Source organism: Danio rerio, chromosome 5, assembly GCF_052040795.2.
Source record: "Danio rerio strain M-AB ecotype USA chromosome 5, GRCz13ab, whole genome shotgun sequence".
Classification (NCBI taxonomy): domain Eukaryota; kingdom Metazoa; phylum Chordata; class Actinopteri; order Cypriniformes; family Danionidae; genus Danio; species Danio rerio.
The window spans coordinates 64,306,344-64,329,614 of NC_141025.1; the positions used below are offsets into that span (position 1 = coordinate 64,306,344).

The 23,271-nt window shown below is 35.9% G+C and overlaps 1 long non-coding RNA gene across 1 annotated transcript; it reads right to left on the minus strand.

Moving 5' to 3' along the window:
- Positions 1-3,670: 3,670 nt before the first annotated feature.
- Positions 3,671-17,975, minus strand: LOC147844435 (uncharacterized). Its single transcript, XR_015491900.1, has 2 exons — positions 16,710-17,975; positions 3,671-9,012 (listed from the first exon to the last, which is right to left on the minus strand). It is a non-coding gene; the product is annotated as an uncharacterized LOC147844435 (long non-coding RNA).
- Positions 17,976-23,271: the final 5,296 nt, after the last annotated feature.

Below are 23,271 nucleotides of genomic sequence, written 5' to 3' on the forward strand. Positions count from 1 at the left end.
ATTGTCTTAACTCAAAGGTGTACATCTAAGCGGGACTAACTAAAGTATTTTAGAACGAGCGCGCTGGTAGCGGCCATCTAAAGTATTAGTCAATTTACCTCTGTTTAATATTCAAGACTGACCGGAGTGTGACCGTGAGGGACGCCTTCGGCCGAGGCGATTTCTCTGAGCGACATGAGCACCCGAATGAACGGATGTAATAGTTACTAGTGAAGACAAACGGTTCAAACATTTATCTAAATTACATATTGATATAATCTTCTTAATGTTTTATGATTGGAGTCAGATAAAACGAGGATAAATATATTAATATTCTAAACCCCCTCATACTAAAATTGGAGTCAGATATGAGTTAAGTTTAATATAAATCAACATTGTGCACTGGAAAGATCGAACATGCAGTGAACCTTCATCCACCAGTGGACACCGGCATTGGGCCAACTGGGTGGACCTTACACATACTCTTGCGCTTGTAATTTTTTTCACATGAGCTGATACTACTGTTGTCTACTGCAGCAACTATTTCTGAAAACCGGTTCTATACCATGTTCCAAACATTAGATTTAGTAGTCTGAACTTTTTTTCTTTTAATGATGTAAATTTGTGACATCAGTTTCTCCTGCACCTCGTTCTCCTTTACTTATTTTTGTAAGAAAAAGTTAAAAGAAATCAGTCATTATAATGTAGTTTTTAAAGCTATTGTGTTTAGTCACAGGAATTGTGAATCACGTTTCGACCAAAGAGAGAAATTGTTACTTAAAGGGTTGGTTCATCCCAAAATTAAAATTGTCAATAATTACTCACTCCCATGTTGTCCCAAATCCCGAAGCATTTATTTCAGAACACAAATGAAGATATTTTAATTTATTGTATTATAATGTAATGTAAATATTTATGTAGCACATTTATGGTGTATGGCCATACACCCAGAGCAATCCACAATCATGAGGGGTGTGGGGTGTATGATGTGTGCTCACCACACATCATCTATAGGGGGAATGGAGCGACCGTAATAGAGCCAATAGAGGGATTTTGGAGTTACACCCCTACTTTTTTAGAAATGCCATGGGATTTTTAATGACCACACAGAGTGAGGACCTCTGGAACACCCCTTTAATTGCTTCACTCAAATATGAATCTGTTTCTAATGTAACTGAAGCAAGATAAGCAAAAAGCAGCGCAGCAATTTAGTGAATTCATCTTTGAATGTTAATCATAAATCTGGACGTTGGTGTTAGAAGAGATAAAATAAAACTGCACATTGTCCACATCGCTTTCATAGATGGAGAGGCAGAAGCCTAAAAGCAAAGAGAGATTGTAATCTCTATCCGTGGGAGTGTTCTTTCTGTTCTTGGTGTTAATTTGGTGTGATCCTCATCCCATCGGCCTTTATTGTGCTCTGATCCAGAAAGCCGAGCAGTTCCACAGAGCCCTTCATCTCTCTCTCTCTCTCTCTCTCTCTCTCTCTCTCTCTCTCTCTCTCTCTCTCTCTCTCTCTCTCCCTCTCTCTCCCTCTCTCTCATGCACTTTTTCTCCTCTCTTCTTTTCTCTCAGCTCTGCTTTGAGGGCATCAGGTGGTGTCAGAACTCATCAGGCTGAAGGCATCACCAGTCCCAAGTGCAGTTCATCTGATTGTCACATCTAGAGGAGCCTCACAACATCCTAACAATGAAGGTGGTAGAGAGATTTAGAGACGAAGAGTGAAAATACGTATAGGGTTGTGACCTGCACACTACTAACAGACAATGATTTATCTACCCTGATGCCCCAATCCAAAGTGATTTGGAAGCGTTGCAAGATGCTTTCAGTGGATTTACTGCTTGATTCCAGATACTGCAGCAAACTACTAAATTTTCCTGACACATTCTTTAAATGTAAATAAAGTTTGATGATAATCGGCATCTGCAAGGGTACAGAGACCAGAGTGGCAGTCTGACATGTTGTCTTTGAAGGGGAATTCAAGTTTACAGTTTCTGTGGCGCTTTAGCAAGAACACAACCATCAGTGTTGACTTGAAACATTACAAAGGATTTCATCAGCCAAGACAGAACTGCTTCAGTGTCAGGTATCTAGGTTATTTGGGGAAATGTAAAAGATTCCACTAGGAAGTATATGTGCAATTTGAGAACTTAGGATCTTGGTACGAAGTGAACTTGCCATTCACCTAAATCTGTCATTTGCACTAGTGTATCAAATCAACATGCGGAAATGCTTTCACAGAGATTTTTCTGATGCAGCATTAGTCTAAGCGGATGTTTAATGTGGTATTTTAATGTAACTATTTTTACCCTGAATAAACTTCTGATGCATTTGCAGTTAAATAGGCTCAAGTGGTCAGTCGAGAAGCATTACTGTTTCTATCTATAATTAACCACAAATGCGTCTTCTGTGACCAGAAGCATTCAGATTTCATTGAGGCACTCTTATATCATGACACTCTACACCAGTTAGCACTGAATGCAGTGCAGGAAAGCTACTGAATAATAAAACTGACCTTGCCAATCGTGTTTTGACACAGCTGGCTAATTGAAGTAAATAGGTAAAAATAATAATTATGAATAGTGAATAATAATAAGATTTTATAACTGCACATTTTACATACAGTTAAAGTCAAAATGATTAGCCCCCTGTTCATTTTTTTTCTTTTTCAAACATTTTCCAAATGATGTTTGACAGAGCAAGGAATTTTTCAGAGGATTTCCTATATTATGTTTTCCTCTGGAGAAAAAACCCCCCAAACATTTGTTTTATTTTAGCTAGAATAAAAGCAGTTATATATATATATATATATATATATATATATATATATATATATATATATATATATATATATATATATATATATATATATATATAAGTAAATACAGTGCCAGTATCGCCAATATTGATACCAATACTGATACTTTTACTTTGAAAGCATGCACTTCAACCTAAATGTACTTTTCTGAAGGTGAGAACAGTGAGTTGAATGCTCTCAAATCAGCTATAAATAAACGGATATGTTAAAACCCAGGACAAATTTTGAATACTTAAAATCTTTTATTATTGTAATGATCTGGATTTGCAAACACAAACTTAATACTAGAGAATAATAATTTTTTAAACTTTCCTTCAGTCTGGGGTTTTTGTTCAGAAGCAATAATATAATAACAAAACCATTTCTCTTTTGGCACTTCTTCAAAGTATGTAAACAAAATAAGTTTAAAACAAATATGCATTTCGAATACTTTTTAAATTAAATTACTGTTTTAAATTATTAAATTTAAATTATTACTGGCAAATAAATGTTTTAAAACTTTGTTCAACTGCTTCTCTTTCATTAGACACTTAACATTGTCTATTATTTTAAAAACAAAGTGCAAACAAATGCTTGTATAAAGTAAATAAAGTGCAAATAACTAAAACTACTATTGCTTCAAATCTTTACACCACCAAAGCACTTCCACATCCAAATAAACATTCCCTTCCTTTCACAGTTAACACAAAAGGGATATTCAGACATGTTTGTTTCTAGTTGGTGGTATATGAGATTTTATGTTTATGGTGGCCAGAATTATTAGAACACTTATATTCTTACCAGCTAAAAAAATGTTTAGTGTTTTTTTTTTTTATTGTTATTTTTTTATTTCAGTCATGGTTAGAGAAAGGAGGACCCAAATGCAGAGTTAAATGAGATCGGGGGGTGTTTATTGACAATAAGGTGATATGTAGTAGGGGTAAGGTGAAACAGTCCAATGGTGAAGAATGAGGTAGAGCAGGGGAGTCTTGGGTGGAGCAGGTAGACAAAGGAAGACAGTTTTTAAGAGTCCTGGATAAAGTAATAAGCAGCCATGGAACAGGATACAGAGCAGGGATGCTCAAGCCAGACAAGAAGTGGTAAAGGCCTTGAAGGCACTGCTGACCAGCGATCCTGAGTAGGTCTCACCAACAGCAGCCTGACAGGACACCAGCAACCAGGGACTCTCAGCAGACACACACACATGCATGCGCACAAAACTAAAAAACCACAAACTAGATAAAACAAAACAAAATACAGAAGCTATTGACAAACTAAAAGGCAAAGAGAAATAAAATTAGTTTTAATTTACTGATAATAAACTGGAAGAATCAAAACCAATAAAAATGAACTAAACACTTAAAGCTACAAAATAAGATAAATAGAATAACTTAAACAAACAAACTTGAAAAGGATTAACCAGATGGGGAATATACTGAAGGCTAGGGATGGCTGACGTGAAACTGACGTTTCGACACAGTGTCGAGATCCCGAAGCACAAGTGTTTCGAAACACTGCACCGAAGCATGATCCGAAGCACCCAAGTCACGTGACTAAAGTGTTTCGAAATACCTGGTCACGTGACTACAGTGATTCAAAGCATGGATCAGCTCAGAAGCGTTTCGAGACCTGGCGAATCTTCATTTGGCTGCCAACGTCAAGACATTTCCTCTTCCATATGGCCTAGTGGGTTGTGCGTCTCCAAGCTGATACTGTGCTTCAACTGACATTTTGGGTTTGAATCCCTACTTGTACAAATACTCTGAAATCATGGTTTCATGTATTTTAATCATGGTTCTGTTTTGTGTAGCCTAAATAGACACAGCTGCAGTTACGCCATCAGCATTGTTTTTTTTAACACTGTTAAACAATAATTAATAATTTTACAGTACTGTGATAGTTGGGTGTAGGGTTTGGGTAGACATTAATAAAATACAATATATGGGAAATATAATGAATAATATAAATAATTTGATAACTTCAGGCCACAGTTTCTGATCTAGCAACAACCCTGTTTTAAGACCAAAACAAGACATATTTATTCACAAATTGTTTACTCGGATATCAGACCAATGTTGAAGCAAAACGATGCAAGAGCAAAGCTTTACCAACTGGTATTAAAGCATTTCAAAACAACAGTATCAACCCGGATTCGAACTCACTATCCCTGTATGGTAGTCAGACACTTTAACCACTCCACTATATTACCGGAAAGTTTATTCATACAAAGTGGGCTTTAGTACCTCAATTTGCTCAACTGTTCTTTGTTGAAGCGGTTTCAGTGCAATACATAAAAAAAATTACCATAGTAGTCACTGTAGAGTGGGTTTTCGAAACGTTTCAAAGCTTCAACACATTTGCTTTGACTGTTTCAGTGTTTCACGAAGCCTCGCTTTGCCCACTATTACTGAAGGTTAACTCAAAAAACACGAACAGACATTAGACAGAAACAACTCACTCACAAGCAACAGCACAGATAAACAAGCACAGTCAGGCAACAACATGTAGCAAGAAGCAACAATGAACCGATGAAGACATGAGGGAAGAGAGCACATTATAAAGGGAGGAAAGAACATGAGGACCAGGTGTAAACACTGAGACTAATGAGGACTAGACAAGGCCTAAACAAGGGGGCGTGGCAGTAGGAAACAAGGAGGGAGAAACGGAGCTCATGGTGAACACAAACAAAGGCTGAGCCATGTGTAAAACACAACACAAACATAGATACATAGAAAAACGACAACACAGAAAGAACAGACAAGGAAGGGCTATGACAATTTCCTACAACACATTACAGCAAATCATAACTGACTTAAAACCATTTTTTTAAGCTGGTGAAAAACTACTATTTAAATACTTTTTTGCCACCACTGTATATTTTTAAATTCCTCCATGAATCATATAAAGAGCAGGTTTTAATGTGCTGACAATATAGACTTTACATAGTCAGCCTGATGATCAAAGTAGCTACCTGGATATTCATTGCCTCTCCGAGATGACTCAGCCAGTGACCTCTGTCTCAGGGCTGGCACTGCTGGGGGTCCGTCTTAAGGATTTCCCTCCTCTCATCTCCTTTTTTTTTTTTGCAGCTAAACGTTTTCTTTTTTGTGCTGTTTAATGTGTTTGTGTAGATTTGTGGTGTTGCCACAGTATCAGATAGACTTTCTACAAACATCACAGTTTGCAATATTTTCGTTTACTGCAGTAAAATAACTCCAAACAGTGCTCCTCTTTCTTTCTGTCATCTGAGAAATGTGATGAAAGGACAACTAATAACAGCAGAGCAGGGAGGAGCAAGGATGTATACTAGTTAAAAAAGAAGTGGGGTATTTAGAGACATGTCCGCTCTTATGAAACAGGAGCAATGTACTGTCGCATAGATTAGGTGAAATTTAATTAAAGGTATTGATCTCGGAAGGTTACTATGATTTGATTTAAATACCAACGTTGGTAACGATACTATGGGTATTAGGATCCATCCGCCCACCCCTAATAGCTGCCATTATTTTTTTCTGATTATTACAGAACAAAACGTCATTATACAATGACTTGCCTAATTACCAAACAACCTAGTTAAGCCTTTAAATTGCACTTTAAGCTGTTGTTCTCTTCATTTAAACAGAATTAAGCGGAAATATATATATAGAAGGGCTTGAAATTCAGGAGGGCTAATAATTCTGACTTCAACTGTATATAGTCAGTCAGTCACATAGGAGTCAGGCTGAAGAAGTTCAAATATTTCAGCATAAAAGCGCCTCAATTTGGATCTAATAATTTTGTATATGATATGACCAGAACTGCACAAGTCACTGTCTAAAAAAAGTTTCTGCCTTTTTTTAATTGAGTCAAATCAACTTTACGAGTAACTTTACATTTAATGTAATGTTACATTTAACATTACATTAAATTAACTTAACCAAATCAAATTCGGTCTTTCATAACTTTAATTTAAATCATGACACAATATATCTGTGTGGAGTTTGCACATTCTCCCTGTGTTCATGTGGGTTGCCTCTGGTTTTTCCCACACTCCAATGACATGCGCTATAGGTGAACTGAAAAACTAAATTGGCCATAGTGTATGTGTGTGAATTAGTGTGTATGGGTGTTTCCCAGTACTGGGTTGCAGCTGGAAGGGCATCCGCTGTGTAAAACATACAAGTACATCATGGCATACAACATATACTAACAGAGATGATTTTTATTCTTTGTTTGGGAATAAAAACTTGTGAACAGCTATGGGGTATATGCACATGTATAACATATGCATATGTCTTTCCATTATAAATTTGCCACGTTTAAAGGTGCAGTAGGTGATCTTCCACAATGCTAACAGTTTAGCATAAATCTCTGGATGACAGTCCCTCCCCTGCCTTCTACAGCCACGCCTCTTTAAGCACAAGCACAGCAAAAGAACCCTCTCTCATGTGTTAAAAGCGACTAGTGCTTGTCTGGTGGTGAACAAGCCAAACTGACATGAGATTTCAGAGTGAATATTACAGTTTCATGGTAAACAATATAGGGAAATTAGGTGGAATAGCACTATTTACTTGTGTTTTGTTGTTAAACTGATTAAAATCTGCATTATTGATGCTGTAAAAGGTCCCTTATGAAACCGGAAGATTTTAGTGGCTAAACAACACTTCTGTGAAGATATAACCCATTTGTAACAACAACATCTAACATTACATCAGCTTTACGTGAAGCTAAAACAGTTTTAAAACAGGACATTACCTTTCTAAGAGAAATCCTTCAGACATTGTGTCATCCTTTCTCCAGCATGCAAAGGTAACTCCAATACTGATTCAAGTTTTTAAAAAGTTTTCGGTCGGTGGTCGGCGGAGCTGCGTACAAACGGCTGCGCAGTTGTTCAAATCTGCATTTGCTGACAGACAGATTGGGCTACTTATCGGAATTATGAGAGATGTCGGTTCGACTCTATTTAATTGGATGAACATTTTTATAATTTTATGCCTTACCCAAAATATAAAAATACATATAAACACATTTAGATCATTTACTTTAATCATACTTTTGGACTGTGAAGAGACTTTCAACCAGCACAACAAAAATGCTTCTGAAGACAATCACCTACTGCACCTTTAAGGTGTGATTTCTTTCAAAATCAGCAATCTTTACTGCCTGATAGATATGCAAATTAAAGTGGGTCTCAGACCAGACAAGAAGCACTGCATCAGATCCCCCCCCCCCCCCCCACCATGTATTTCCAGTATTTCCAATGAAGTTTCTGTGCTAGCCTGCTGCTACTGACGGCACTAGCGATTACATGGTCTTTCATCTTGTTTTATGCTTGAAAAACTAGATGAATGCTTGAGTCAGTTTAAGTGAATGTATTGTAACTACATTACAACATCAATGCTGTTAAATGAACCTTATGAACTTGAAAATAGTCATAATTAGCTTTCACCAAAAGTTTATCATTGGCTGAAAAACAGAGTACAAATCCTGTAAAACACATTTTGACAAAAGAGCAGAAATTGGTACTTTAAGGGTTGGTTCACCCAAAAATTACTAGTCTGTAAATAATTACTCACCCTCATGTTCCAAATCCCCCAAACCTTCATTTTCAGAACACAGATTAAAATGTCTTAGATGAAATAAGAAAGCTTGCTCATCATTCATAGACATCGTCAAGACAGGTATAAGAGCAGTCCATCTACCTTCTGTAGTTCATTTGTATTATTTATATAAGCTATGAGAATACATTTGTGCTCACATGAAACAAAAACCACCCCGATTTTACTGTAAATATATCAAAACTTAATTTTTGATTAGTAAATTAGCTAAGAACTTTAATTGGACAAAAGGGTAATTTTCTTAATATTTTTAACCAGATTTTAGATATTCAACTAGATGTATGTTGGCCAAATATAGTCCTAACAAAGCATACATAAATTAATAGCTCATTTATTCAGCTTTCATGCGACACATAAATCTCAATTAAAAAAATTACACTTATTACTGGTTTTGTGGTCCAGAGTCACATTTAATACATGACTGTTCATTAGTTTTTAATCAGAATTCTTGTCCTTTTGTCAAAGTAATAGAACTCATTTTTGTTGTGCTTTAACATTCCAGCAATTCCTCTCAAGTTACTCAGTCACAAATGACAATGTAGAGGTCCATCTATTTGCCCAATGATGAAACTAACAGCATGGGTGAAGGTTAAATGCATGTAACCCTTTTCTAGTACTTCAGAAAAGTAAAATTTAAGACTGCACTGTAAAAAAAATTCCGTTGTTTTTACAAAAAAAATTTGGCAGCTGTGGTTGCCAGAATAATTTTGTAAAAAATACAATAAAATTGTAAACCTGTTTACAATTTAAAACTGTTTATGTACAAAATAATTATGTAAAAAACTATTTAATAATATGTCAAATTTACAGAAATTTTATGTAAGAAATAATACAATTTTTTGTATTTTAACAAAAAAATCTTGTTGTTTTTACAAAAAAAATTTGGCAGCTGTGGTTGCCAGAATAATTTTGTAAAAAATACAATAAAATTGTAAACCGGTTTACAATTTAAAACTGTTTATGTACAGAATAATTATGTAAAAACAAATTAATATTATGTAAAATTTACAGAAAGTTTGTGTAAGAAATAATTACATTTTTAGTATTTTAACAAAGAAATCTTGTTGTTTTTACAAAAATATTTTGGCAGCTGTGGTTGCCAGAATAATTTTGTAAAAATTACAATAAAAATGTAAACCTCTTTACAATTTAAAACTGTTGAACATATAGAATTACTAATCTGGCAGCTGTGGTTGCCACAATAATTATGTAACAAAAACACATTGTAAAATCTAAACAACTTAACAGCATAAAATCCTCACTTTAGTCAATTGTGTTTATTGATAATTATCAAAAAGTAAACAAGTAAATCTTTTCTGAAATGGCACAACTACACCTAAACCAATTATTTTAAGACCAATGTTGTTTCGTATACTGAACATAGTTTGATTTCAGTAGCAACTGTAAATCATTTACTTTACCCTTGACCATTAATACTATAACTTGTATGTTACACATTACTTAGGAATATAAATTCTAGATATGCTTAGACCAGAAACAGCACTCAAAGACTTAGTAACCAAATTATAATTGTATTTATTAACCATAAACAAGTCAACATTGTCTGTCAGTTCACATTTGTATTGCTTACTTTCCTTACAAACTATACATTCACCATTTTGAAAGCATGTGACAGATTAATGATTGTCTTCTTTAAAAAAACAAATAAGGAAAATTATAGACAAAGACATGGGAGACATTGCCAGTAAAACTAAAATTGAAATGGCAATAAAATGAAAGACTATTCGGTAACACTTTGTAATACCTACACACTATGAATCATTTATCAACCATTAGCATATAGTGAATTAACTATTCACTATATGCTATTAACAATAATAGCTATTAACATTAACTGTTAAGCATTAACTCTACATTAACAGACGTTAGTAAGCAGTTTATATACAAGGCTACAAATGCTGTATTCTTGTCTTATGAGCACATTTATAATGTGTTTAATAGTTGTACTTTCAGAATTTGTAAGTAATTGATTTTTCATGACTAAATTAAGTATCACATTATTTACGAACCATTGTATTTAAGAGCAGTTGGAGATATTTAAGACAATTGAGTGAGTTAGTAAATGACTAATAAACCATTGAGAACAATGTTTATATATCTTATTATTCAGGCCTATAGTAATGGTTACCATGTATGTTGATAAATGCTTTACTAGCACAACTTCATCCAGTTTTATGACCTAATCTAAAGTGAGGACTATTTATGCTTTATAAATCCCTTCTAAATGACTAATAAAGGCTCAGTATAAAATGACCAATACATCTTTTCAATCTGATCTAAAAAGTTAAACTACTGTAAAGTTTAAACATTACTGAATAACAGGAGTGTCATAATATGACATAAAATTGGATTAAACAACAATATAATTTAACAATATAATAGGATGCAACATTTCATTATTTAGCGATGTTTAAACTGTACAGTAATTTTAATTCATATAAGATTGCAAAGATTAATTTTTCATTTGACAGAGTTTCAAATAAAAAAAAAATAATTCCTGTTAAGAATTTAATAAGGGATTTATAAAGCATAAATAGTCCTCACTTTAGATTAGGTCACAAAACTAGATGAAGTTGAGTTAATAAAGCATTTATTAACATACAAATTAACTATTAATATATGCCCGAATAATAAGATATATAAATGTTGATTTCAATAGTTTATTAATAATTAACTTACGCATTCTGAATGATCTTAAAAAAACCACCAACTACTCTTAAATAACTGGTTTGTAAATAATGCTATACTTAATTTAGTAATGAAAAAAGAATTTTTAACCAAGTATGAAAACACAATTATTAAGCACAATACACATGCTTTTAAGTCAAGAATACAGCATTTTTAGCTGTAGCTATAAACTGTCTACTAATGTTTATTATAGTAGAGTTAATGCTCAACAGTAAATTAATTCACTATATGCTAATGCTTAATAAATGGTTTAATTTAACATTTAAGAGTTGTTTTATAAACAAATATTCCATACAAACAACCAATTCAGGAATAACCTAATTCAGAAAACACTAGATAAAAACGCTAATAGTTGTGTACTAACTTAAACACATACATTAAGCATGGCAGATCAAACAAACCTGAGAAACTGGCATTCACTGTATGTCAAATCTTACTGACTTCAGTCCATATTTAGACGTCACGCCATTCATGATCTAAAAGTTCCTGAATCAAGGTAAGAAGTCTTGGGTTCACATGAAGACGGGCTGTGTTTGTCTTCTCTACTTTAGTGCCTTTCTCTGGGTTGATAGAGAAGAAACACCTGGGCAAAAAAGAGAAAAAATTAAATTGTATTAATGATAAAAAAACAACTTATTTTTTGGGGGAAAAATACCTTTTTAATTGAAACTATAGTGAAATGTATTAACCTATACATATAAACCAGGGAAAATAAAAAGAAAACTTTTCATTAGCAATTTAAGTATTCATAAAAAACCACTGCATCAATTACTTTAATTTTTTTCACTTCAATGTTGTATAAAGCCTGTACAAAAACACATACTTCTGCAAAAACTCCAAGATTGATGCCAGCTCTGATGGGTAATGGATGTCGAAGCAATAATAGCTCCCAAACATCATGCACAGGGCAGAAATAAAGGAGGGGATGTTGTCATGTACAACATTTCGATCCACACACAGCAGGAAACGCTTCGATGAAAAGCAGGATTGGCCTAAGAAAAAAGTTAAATAAAAGTTACATTTGGTATTTATTTATAATACCATAAAAGTAAAAAATACAAACAAATTAAAAAATCTTTTACAAGATTTATGTTACTATTATATTAAATGTTATCATGACAGTCTTTGATCTTGAAATACATAATAATTTTAGTAACAACAATTAATAAACACCATATAAGTATTGTTGTACATTCATGATTACTAATGGTAACACATTTATTCTTATTGTAAATTATGGAGCTAATAATATGATTTTCCAATCTGAATTTGAATTGTGTTAGTTTGAATTATTTACAATTGTAATTCTATAAATCTAAATTTTTATATGCCGTAAAAAAATTTGAATTTGAATTTCTTAACTTGAATAATGAACATCTGAAATTTAAGACAACTAAATTTTTTAAGGCTGAAATTTTTTTATAGACGTTTCAAGTTTTCCGAACAAAAAATATAGAACATCAAATTCAATATTGTAAAATTCAAAACCAGAAATTCAAATTGTGAAATTCAAATTCAGCAGACAGTAGGTCAGGGGGGGGGGGGGGGGGGGGGGGGGTGGCGATCTAGGGGAAGGATGCTTTTAGTTTCGGGTCACATAAAAAAAAACGTTGAAAAATCATCAAGTGGCTTTCGCTGTACATTATTCACAACAATAAACTTACCACCTCTTATGTTGTAACCATTTGAAACAAAGTTTAAAGGACTTAACAAATGAGGTTAACAAGAATCTCTGAGCGAGTCATTCATAGTGAGTCACTTAATTCATTTATAAATGAGCTGAATCGAACGACTCTGAATGAACAATTCAATGACAAAGATAGGGATTTGGCACCACCTATTGGACATTTTGGTTTCAACGTATTTTAGCTAAAAAATAATGTCATATTTTTAAATATATGGAAAAATCTGATCATTCAAATAAATATAAATGCAAGGTTAAATATGACATTTTGGATGCCAATAGATATTTAAAACGGGCAGCATTTCAGTGTTGATGATAGGCTTTGGCCAAACATCATTCAAATCTTCCTTAAAATACTATACGCTATGCTGTACTATAAATATTGTAATAAACATTTTATATAATTTTATGAAATTTAACAATATAATATCCTATATAATTTGACAAAAAAGCAGGAGCAAGCAAATATGTCATTTACCACAGCTGTTAAGCGCAGGGAGTTTGAAAATGAAACTGATTAATCAATGAGATTTAACTGAATTAAATATATGAATTTAGTTCACTGAAGCATATTTATTACACAAACTACTGAAAATAGCGGACTCCGATAGTCAGTTTGCAGAAGAATTGTGTCCTCCTGAGCCTTAAATACACCAGTAAACTCACACAGTTCTGTGAATAGCCAAAATGCTTAATTTTAGCTTTAACTTTTCAGTGATCGTCTACTCTTCCCTGTTGATGACTCCTGACCTACTTTCTGCTGAATCTGAATTTCACAATCTGAATATCTGGTTTAGAATTTTAGAATATTGAGTTTGATGTTCTGAATTTTTTCTTCCTGAAAACTTGAAACTGTACTTTTACAAACTGGATATGTCCAGTGAATGGAATTCAAAAAGACTGCTAGCAAAGTATACAAAGTAATAGATGGGGGTGTAGTTGGGCCAGGGTACTATTCTTTAGTGAAGAATCTCATTTACCACAATTCGGACCATCTCTCTTCTCATTCGTGAACTTGGTAGTTTTCCTCTCTCCAAAAAATGTATCCCATGGTATCAGAAACGTATCCACCCAGTCTACATCTGGGCTTTGGAAGCTGCTGGTGGAGGACGATTGAGAACTTGCAGGTGAACTATGCAAGGCTGTGGAAGGTTGTGATGAGCTGCTTGTTTCTGGTGTCTGGCCTGCAAAAGATCATACACAAAAAATAGTCAGTAACAAAGTTTTTTTTTTTTTTTTTTCAAGACCTTTTTACACCTGTTACTTTGTGAACTTGTCTTGTAGCATTCTGCTCTGTAACACGACTTACATCTTAACTTCCAAGCAGCAAGAACTTTTCGAGCTTGGATTGGCCTCAATGCTGTCAGCAAATCAGATTCCTCAATAAACTGAAAATCATCATATGTCTCCACTCCAATGGATTGCAATAACTCCTCTAAAATATATTTTGTTGCCTCTGGAAGGTTAGGCAAGACCTCTGTGATGGCAGTACGAAGAAATGTTGTCTCCAAGTCAGTCAATACTGAAATTAAGCAAGTAGTGATTAAACATGTAGTTATTAAATTTATTAAGAGTTTATTTCTGTTCATCTAAATGCAAATAAAACAAAAATTCAGATCTTACTATTATTTTAAAGAGATAGTTTACCTAAAAATTTGAAATGTATAATTTATTTACCCTTGACACATTTAATACCAGTTTGAGTTTTTTTGGGGGGGGACAGAATGTTGGAAACTTGTAATCATCAACTTTTATAGTAGCAAGAAATACTATAAAAGTCAACAGTAACAACATTCTTCAAATATCCTCTTGAGAAAAAAAACAAAAACAAACAAACCCCAAACAGGTTTGAAAAAAAGAAAAAAAAGTCAAGGTTAAGTAAATGATATCAACACTTAAAATTTTTGGGGAAAACTATCTCTTTAAACTACATGTTATTTTAACTAAGCATACATGATGATTTTTACCATATTTTTTCCACCTCTGTGGACAAGATCTCTTTACTTCAACAGCACGCTGTGTTTCAGCAGAATGACTTGGTACCCATTAACGTTACCAAAGTATGATATTAGCGGATAAAAATCAACCAAGTCATTAATGCTAAGACACTGTAGCCAGTTACTCTGTTTAGTCATAGAGTACAGATGGTATTCAAAATGATATTCAGCTCTTTGTATTCTCATTACAAAAACACAGCTTCGCCATTTTGAATTAAAATGATGAGAAGTTCTCCAAAATCAAACTCATAATTTTTAGACACAAGAAAATGTCCCTTTTTGTATGATGTTCCTTTATACATTATTTCTGTCAGTAGTATTAAACTCTAAAAAGAAAAAATTCTCTGTATGTTTGATTGATTCACTGTAAAGACTTGGGTAAAAAGGCAGGCATGGAAAGATTTCAAGTATTGAAAACAGCAGAGTTTACCTTTATTCCTTTGATCTCTTGATAGTCTTCAGATTGTAAATCATGAACAACAGAATCAAGTTTCAGGGGTTCACTGTGGACCACAAACATTTAAGTTATCGCTCTGAAATTCATTTCTTGTGATTTCACAATACCTGCAAAAATATTGAGCATGACTAAAATTTTCAGTTAACCCACCAATGGCGTGTGAACCCAAATTATGGGTATTATCACTTATAGTATCATTTGAAGCAGCTCTATGCTTCCTGATCATGTGAGTTGTAAAAGACATTGATTGTAAAAGTATTACAAACCGTTATTGGACAAGACACAGGTCGGCCATCTGCTAAATGCTCTTTTAAGTGGCTTATTAAATCTTTAGCCGTGTTAAACGTGCGGTCACACAACAAAATGGCACATTTAAATCAGCAAAAACTGCTTTAGTACTAACGGTTGAGGCAAACTCAATGTGATCCCTATAGACATGTGTTTTTAATGCAGCGTAAGCGCAAAATGTTCGCATACAGCCAGCAATAACACATTTCGTTTCTGTGAACTTTACAATGCAACACATAAAGTTAACGTCTCAGTGTGTCAAGTGTTTTGTTGCAAAAATGACAAGTAACGTTAATCATCTTTAGACTTCTAACAAAATCTTCAGTTTTTTTCAGCTTTACGTTAGTCGGACGATACGACAAGTGGCCGAGTTACCTTTGCATTGTAACACAGATTATTATTCCGAAGACCGTGCAACACCCCAAATAATACCCTCTCCTTTTTTGCAGGTGTTTTTATGGTAAAGCGTTTAAAGTACAAAGTAAACCAACTTTTCACTAAACTTACCAGTGCCTCGGTAGTTAGAAATGCTGCTAGACGTCTTCCACAGCTTTATTCGCGGGCCGGACAGATTGAGCGCGCGCTCTCACAAACAATATCTGTAAAATAGCTGCTCCCGCAAGAATCAGATAGCCGATTGGTGATTGGACAAGGCAGAACAGAGTTTGAAATTCAAACGCAGACGTTAATTTACGCAAAAGCATACATTTTAAATAGAAACACATCGCAAAAATAAAGGACCCTTGGGGACAAATAACCCTTATATTTCTATGTAAGCCTACATTAAATATGATAATTAGCAAAGCTAAAATAGCTTATAGACCATAATGACAATTCTAAACAGACACATTGCCTTAAAACCCCTCATTTAAAACTTGTAAATATGTCATGTAGGATAACATTTGTGATAGTTCTACTTGCTTACACTTGCTTTTTTTTATCTGTAATAGCTGATTTTTGTTTGTTTAGTATCATTTTGTAATTTTTACAGCAGTTTTCAGTATTACATGTTTTTACTATTCAAATAACAGTGATCAGTAAATTTTACAAATAAACATTGTTATTGATACACAGTCTTACAGTACAATTAACAGTTTAATTTAGTTTAACATTTTACAACTGTATTTTTATTTTTTACAAAAGCATACTGTAAATTTAACACTGTTTCATTGTTTTTCTATTTACAAAATTTAGAAGTCACAATTTTACAGAATTTCACTGTTATTTTCACAAACATTTTTTACAGTGTGTTAATTAAAAATTTAGACTGTATTTTTAATTGTAGGAACGGTTCACATTCATCATTTATGACTCAATTTAGAGCTTTGATCTATATCTGATCCTATAATCTTCAGTTATATGTTCATTAGGGACCAAATGCCGCTCAGAGTTTTACACCCTAGGTTTGCATGTCTTCTCTTAGACAATATGTCGACAGGCTGAAGTTAGTCAGAGGATGTAGAGTTAGCTAATACTTAAATAGTCTGGTTGCAAACTGCTCACTCATCCTAAAAAGTATATTTAGCCACTTCCAGAAAACTTGCTAATTTCAGCAATTAGATGATCAAAGATTTTTATGCTGTCGGGCCAAAACGGCTCTGTACTGTCAAATTTGTTTTAAGAATCTCTCCAGAATATCAGACCCTAAGAACTGCTATGAAATTTCATAAGACAAGACCTCAAGAATTGCTATGCAATACAACAACCCTTTCTGATCTGAGAAGTGATCAGGAAACCAGCTGTTCAACTATTCTATTCAAATCATCCTGATTAAATCTTCCTGCCTGTATGTCTTTGACAAAATCAGAGAAGAATGCAGGAATGCACTCTTCTCCTTTCACCCCAAACCCTCCTTGTTGACCTTTAAGCAGATGATTCACATTCCACATAAAATGTCCAAGGTTTTATTATGGTGTACCTTGTAGCTCTATATACATTTTTGTTATAATTTTAAATGTTTCGAAATCAAAAGTCTAATCCTATCAAATCATAAAGGTAGCGCAGACTCCACTTAATCTACTGGATATATAAGATTTCAGGATAATTCAGAATGTATCAAAACTTAACAGTTTATTTGTTTGGTAACATTGTATTATGCCAATTACATAATAAAACAATCAGAAAGCCATTTTAGAGATGATATTGTAAAAATATAAGACATTCATTACTTGAACATAAATCAAAGAGTTAGAGATGCATACCTGACCCGTGAAGTAGCTACGTTGCAGCACAGAAATTTTAAAGACTCATGTGCTTCAACAGGGTGTCTTGGCTACAAGATATGCTTGCACATTTCCTTTAAATACTCAACTCAGAACAAAGAACCATCAATGAAAATAATAAAGGCTTCACAGAGACTTCTGTCTGGTCATATGTTACCCTAAAAACTAATCACCATCTGAAGTAGAAAGTGTATAACTGACAGATCATTTCACATTTTACAGTAGGACTTTTCCCAAACTCAGACAATAATTATCATAATTCAAGTGACTACTGCAAAATTGATACCATGCAAGTAAAAGTTTTAGATTCACAAGAAACACCTTATGAAGAAGATGAAGATTAGAAGAATTGAAGGGGGTGGCAGAGAGGGGGCACATAATGGATAACTGAGGCAGTTGAGGAACTTGCTCTTTTGGAGATCTGCTACTCAGTCTAAAACATTTATTGTTTTGTTGCATGGCAATTCTTGTGGTCTTCTCTCATGAAATTCCAACAGTTCTCAGGGTTTGAAACTATGGAGAGATATAACCATCCTTACAACAAATTGAGTCATTTTTAACTGAACTAAATCCCTTTTTATTAAATCTTACTTTGATTTTGGGGCTTTGTTTAAGGAAAATATGGTGTTTACAAAGCATTTGTTTTAAATCATCTGTAAGCATTAGCCTATTTTCTGAAGAAAGCTGAAAATAATGTCCAACTGAAATTTCCTGAAATATGTGCATCAAGCACAAAATGACAGTGCATTAATTTGTTAGTGTCAAGATGTACATTATCTACTTGATAATGTAATAAATGTAGTTTGAATGTAGTTTTAGATCTGTTTTAAGTGTACTTTAGTGTCCCCTCTGTGTGAATTCAGATTTTTATTTTCATAAAATTCTCAAATTTACAATTGAACTGCATTTTTACCATAGTAAACACAGAAAGCCGTATATGTGCAGTATCAATAGGCTAATATTACATCCCAAACATACAGTAGCCCCAGTTCACACACACATCACACTTCTGCTCAGTAATACTTTTCACGATGCGGTGGCAATTACTTGAACCCTTGAGAAAAAAAAGCGCAGCTGCTGAATCTAAAAGTGTACTATTCACTTTCCAAAGCCTCAGCGAAATCCCCTTGACGATGTTTTACACTAGAAAGAGATATTTAAACAGCAGTGTAACAGAACAACATAATGAAAACCCTGTTTTCTGTAGTACAGGCTGACAATAATGATAAAGATCCAGCAGAAATGAAATTAAAATCCAGGCGAAATTCTCATTGTATCGCCTCACCAGGAAACATGTTTTCATGAAACAATTAAAGTTATTAAAAGTTACTCCTGACTTTCTGCAATTGGATCAGAGAGTTTAATTTCAGATGAACAGTGACAACAGTACATATAGTCCTACATTCCATCCGCTTATGAGAATGAAGCCAAATGTAATTTCTAACAAATGAATATCAAACAGGCTCATAGACAGCATAATGACTACTATGTTCTTAAAGAAATATTTTCAGAAGAGGTATCTTCTTGTTACATTGGATTAATCCAACACAGAATATATATTAAACAGTTATATTACCTTTGTGTTTATTAAAATGGCACAACAAATAATATACTGTAGATTTACAGTGTGCACCTTGAGACATTTTGTTTTTTATAAAGAACTTATAGAATTTTTTTATTAGTCAATATGTCCGTTAAAATAATAGTTAAATGCAAAGATTTTAGGCCAGGACTTGATTATATTGGTTATACATAGTTCGTTTTGCTATTTCTGCACAGAATTTTGTAACATATTTGCATTTGTAGATTTTTGAAGGGTAACAGTTTTAAAAGTAGTAACTACAAACATAATACATACATATATATATATATATATATATATATATATATATATATATATATATATATATATATATATATATATATATATATATATATATATATATACTGGGCTTTACATTAATACCTGCCAACCCGCCAAATGCGGGTAGATTTCAGCGGTGGTGGGTAAGACAGACACTCCCACTAGCCACTTTGGCTGGTTAAAAATAATTTTCCCAGATAATAATTCTTAAAAGCAGGGTTCGACAATAAGGATGGTCCAATATGCATGCACAGGCGATCGAGAAGCAATGCGACTGTCAAAAATAATTGCTTTCACAACTTCGCGCGAGCAAAGCAGGTGAATACAGAATGAGAGGATAATTACTCGCTCTAACAGCTGAGGTGATACATTTCTTTTTGTGAAGCAACTGTGTCTAGAAACACAACTGATGCGATCGGTTCTCTTTCAAATAGACTGAACAAAAAGGGAGGAACATGCACCTACAGTCTTGCTGCTTTCAAGATTTCCAGAGTTGACTTATTGTAAGCAGCACCAGTTGCTTTCGGTTTAACCATTCTTTGAAAAGATAATTTATGGGTCTATCATTAACCATGCGTGTGTGACCATTCTTTCATTATCACACAGTATGTTTTTTTACCTGCTTTCTTTTGCATTAATATGGTTTAATTATCTTTTTTTTTTTTTTTTTATAATTACATTGCTTTAATGGGAGAACAACTCCCCATTTTTGTGTAGTTAACTGGTGATCTGGGACCTTTAGCCAGGACATATGACTGTGCATATGTTTTGTTAAACAAAAAGTATAGTATACAGCTATATTTTGCTTGTTTTGACACGTTTAAAATTTGTGGCTAAGAAATAATTAACTGTTTATTTATAGTGAGGTCAGAGATAAATTGGGTAAATCCTTAATTTTAGGCTCTGAAAATTCTGAATACGAATTATAATATATGAGACCCTGACCCATTTGCTCATGATTATTGAGCAAGCTCATACACAACACACAAAAAGTGAAATGAATGAGGAAGCATGTAGAGATAACGCAAACTCAAAATGAAGTAATTTTAGCATGTCAAAGTCATATTTGTGTGTATAAAATATATTTTCCCAACAATAAAATTGTGGCTAGTAAAAATGGCGAGTGGCTAGTAATGTTGGAAAACGTTAGAGGTTACAGAAGTAACCCTTCGTTCCCCGAGGAGGGGAACGGAAGTGCCATAAGTGGATGAAATCCACGATGGGAGGATTCGGATCAGAAGCCGCTTGTCTGGAGAGTATTGAACGGGCCAATGAATGAAATTAATTGGCAGCGTAAGCTTGCGCAGGTGTGCAGCATCTGCAATTATCTCAGCATATAAGCACACCTGAAGCCAGCAGACGCCATCCTTTTAAGCTGAAGAGAGTTTCAAACAGCTAAGGGACAGTCATTATGGCGACGGAGTATGGCACTTCCGTTCCCCTCCTCGGGGAACGAAGGGTTACTTCTGTAACCTCTAACGTTCCCCTTCGGTTGGGGAACTTCAGTGCCATAAGTGATGAAATCCACGTTGGGAGAAGTATGGAAAGCGCCATAATGACTGCACCTTACCAACACCCCCGATGAGGAGATAGTCAAGCAAGCGTGACGCACCCACATCATGGGGGGCGCGGTCCTCCAACGTGTCCCTGGCTCTAATTTATCCTACTTCAACAGAAGTTTTACGGATTTAGATATATTTTTGGGAAGTCGTGAGCATCTAGATAATTCTAGGAAAATACGACAGTACGTTGGGAAGCGTGCAATCCCGATAGGGAGGACGCTGCGGAGGCCATCCGTTACCCAAGGGGGGATAGATGGCAGAATTTACATATGGACTAGCCCTAAAAAGGGGGAGTACGCATAGCAAAAGAGTGGTTAGCGGGGAGGGAAGACACGGGTCCGCCCAGGGGGGGGGACTTAACCGTGGCGGAATAAGCATATGGGATCGCCTAGTGGGGATCACGCATAGCAGGCACCTTTACCCAAAACACGGGCTGACCAGCGGGCAGACCTACAACGTAGTGGGCCAGCAAGTGACTCCTCCGCTGAGTCAGTGCTGGGGGCCACGGAGGAATCTGCAGGGCTCACCTGATGGGGAACTTTACTGACAGATAAAAAGGCGCACGTATCTCCGTGTTAGGGAGAATGGCGCAGCAAGCGTGTTTCAACACCCTACCGAATTGTTTCCTCAATCACCAAGGGTTACCTAATACCCTTGAGGAAACCGGCTCCACTCGCAGATTGTAAAACCTTGCAAATGTGTTGGGTGTCACCCAGCCCGCAGCTCTACAGATGTCTGTCAGAGGGGCGCCGCGTGCGCCCGCTCGAGAGGATGCGAAGCTCCGAGTGGAGTGCGCACGCGCTCTCGGGGGACGCGGCTCATCTCGGCTCTGATAGTGAAAGAAAGGCATCCACAATCTAGTGGGAACTTATTTCGGTACGGCACTTCCCTGCTGCCGACCGCTATAACAGACGAAGAGCTGCTCAGTTGATCTAAACTCTGAGTGCGGTCCGGATAATACGCAAAACGCGAACTGGACAATAAAGAAGGGCTGGGTCTGCCTCCTCCGAGGGCAGCGCTTGCAGGCTCACTACCTCGTATTAAAACGGAGTGGTAGGAACCTTGGGCACATATCGCGGGCGGGGTCTCAGGACGTGAGAGAAAGCCAGCCCAATTACAGGCACGAGTCACTGACCGAAAAATGCCTCCGGGTCCCCGACCCTCTAATCGATATCAACGCGACCAGCAGAGCTGTCTTCAGGGACAGAAAGATACTGAGTCGAGGATCAAAGGGATCTGACGCGGCTTGTGTAGCGAGGGCGAGATCCTAAGAGGGCATGAGAGGGGGCGGGGTGGATTAATTCGCTTAACGCCCCTGAGGAACCAGATGATGAGGTTATGCGATCCCACGGTGCTGCCAGCCACCGCGTTATGAGAGCGGAGATGGCAGCCACGTAACCTTGAGTGTGGAGGGCGACAGCCTGCTCTCTAACTTCTCTCGGCGAAAAGAAAGCACAACGCTGATCTGGCAAATTACGGGGGTCTTCTCAGCGAGAGACACACCATTCAGTGAATAGACTCCACGTCAGGGCATAGGCGCACTCGGGGAGGGGGCTCTAGCCCGAGTGACGGTATTAGCCACCGCAATCGGAGGTTACCTAAGTCTTCCTCGCGTCTAAAAATCTCCAAAGATCGGCGAGGGTGCCAGGTGGTGCCCTGTCCCTGAGAGAGTAGGTGCTCTCTCGAAGGGACTGCCAGGGGAGGGCTATCGCGAGGGAGAGCTCTGACATCCAGGTCCGGTTGAGCCAGAGGGGCGCAACCAGCAACCTGTTCCTCGTCCTCCCTGACCTTGCACAGTAACTGCGCGAGCAGGCTCACTGGGGGAAACGCGTATTTGCGCGTGCCCCGAGGCCAGCTGTAAGCCAGTGCATCCGTGCCGAGAGCACTCGGTCAGGGAAAGAACAACTGGCAATGAGCGATCTCGGGGGAAGCAACAGATCGATCTGGGCTTCCCCGAATCGCGCCCATATCAGCTGAACAGACTCGGGGTGGAGTCTCCATTCTCCAGGACGCAAGGCTGCCGTGAGAGCGCATCGGCTGCACGGTTGAGCTTGCCTGAATATGAATGGCGTACAGCGATTTCAGCCGCGGATGACTCCAGAGGAGCAGACGGCG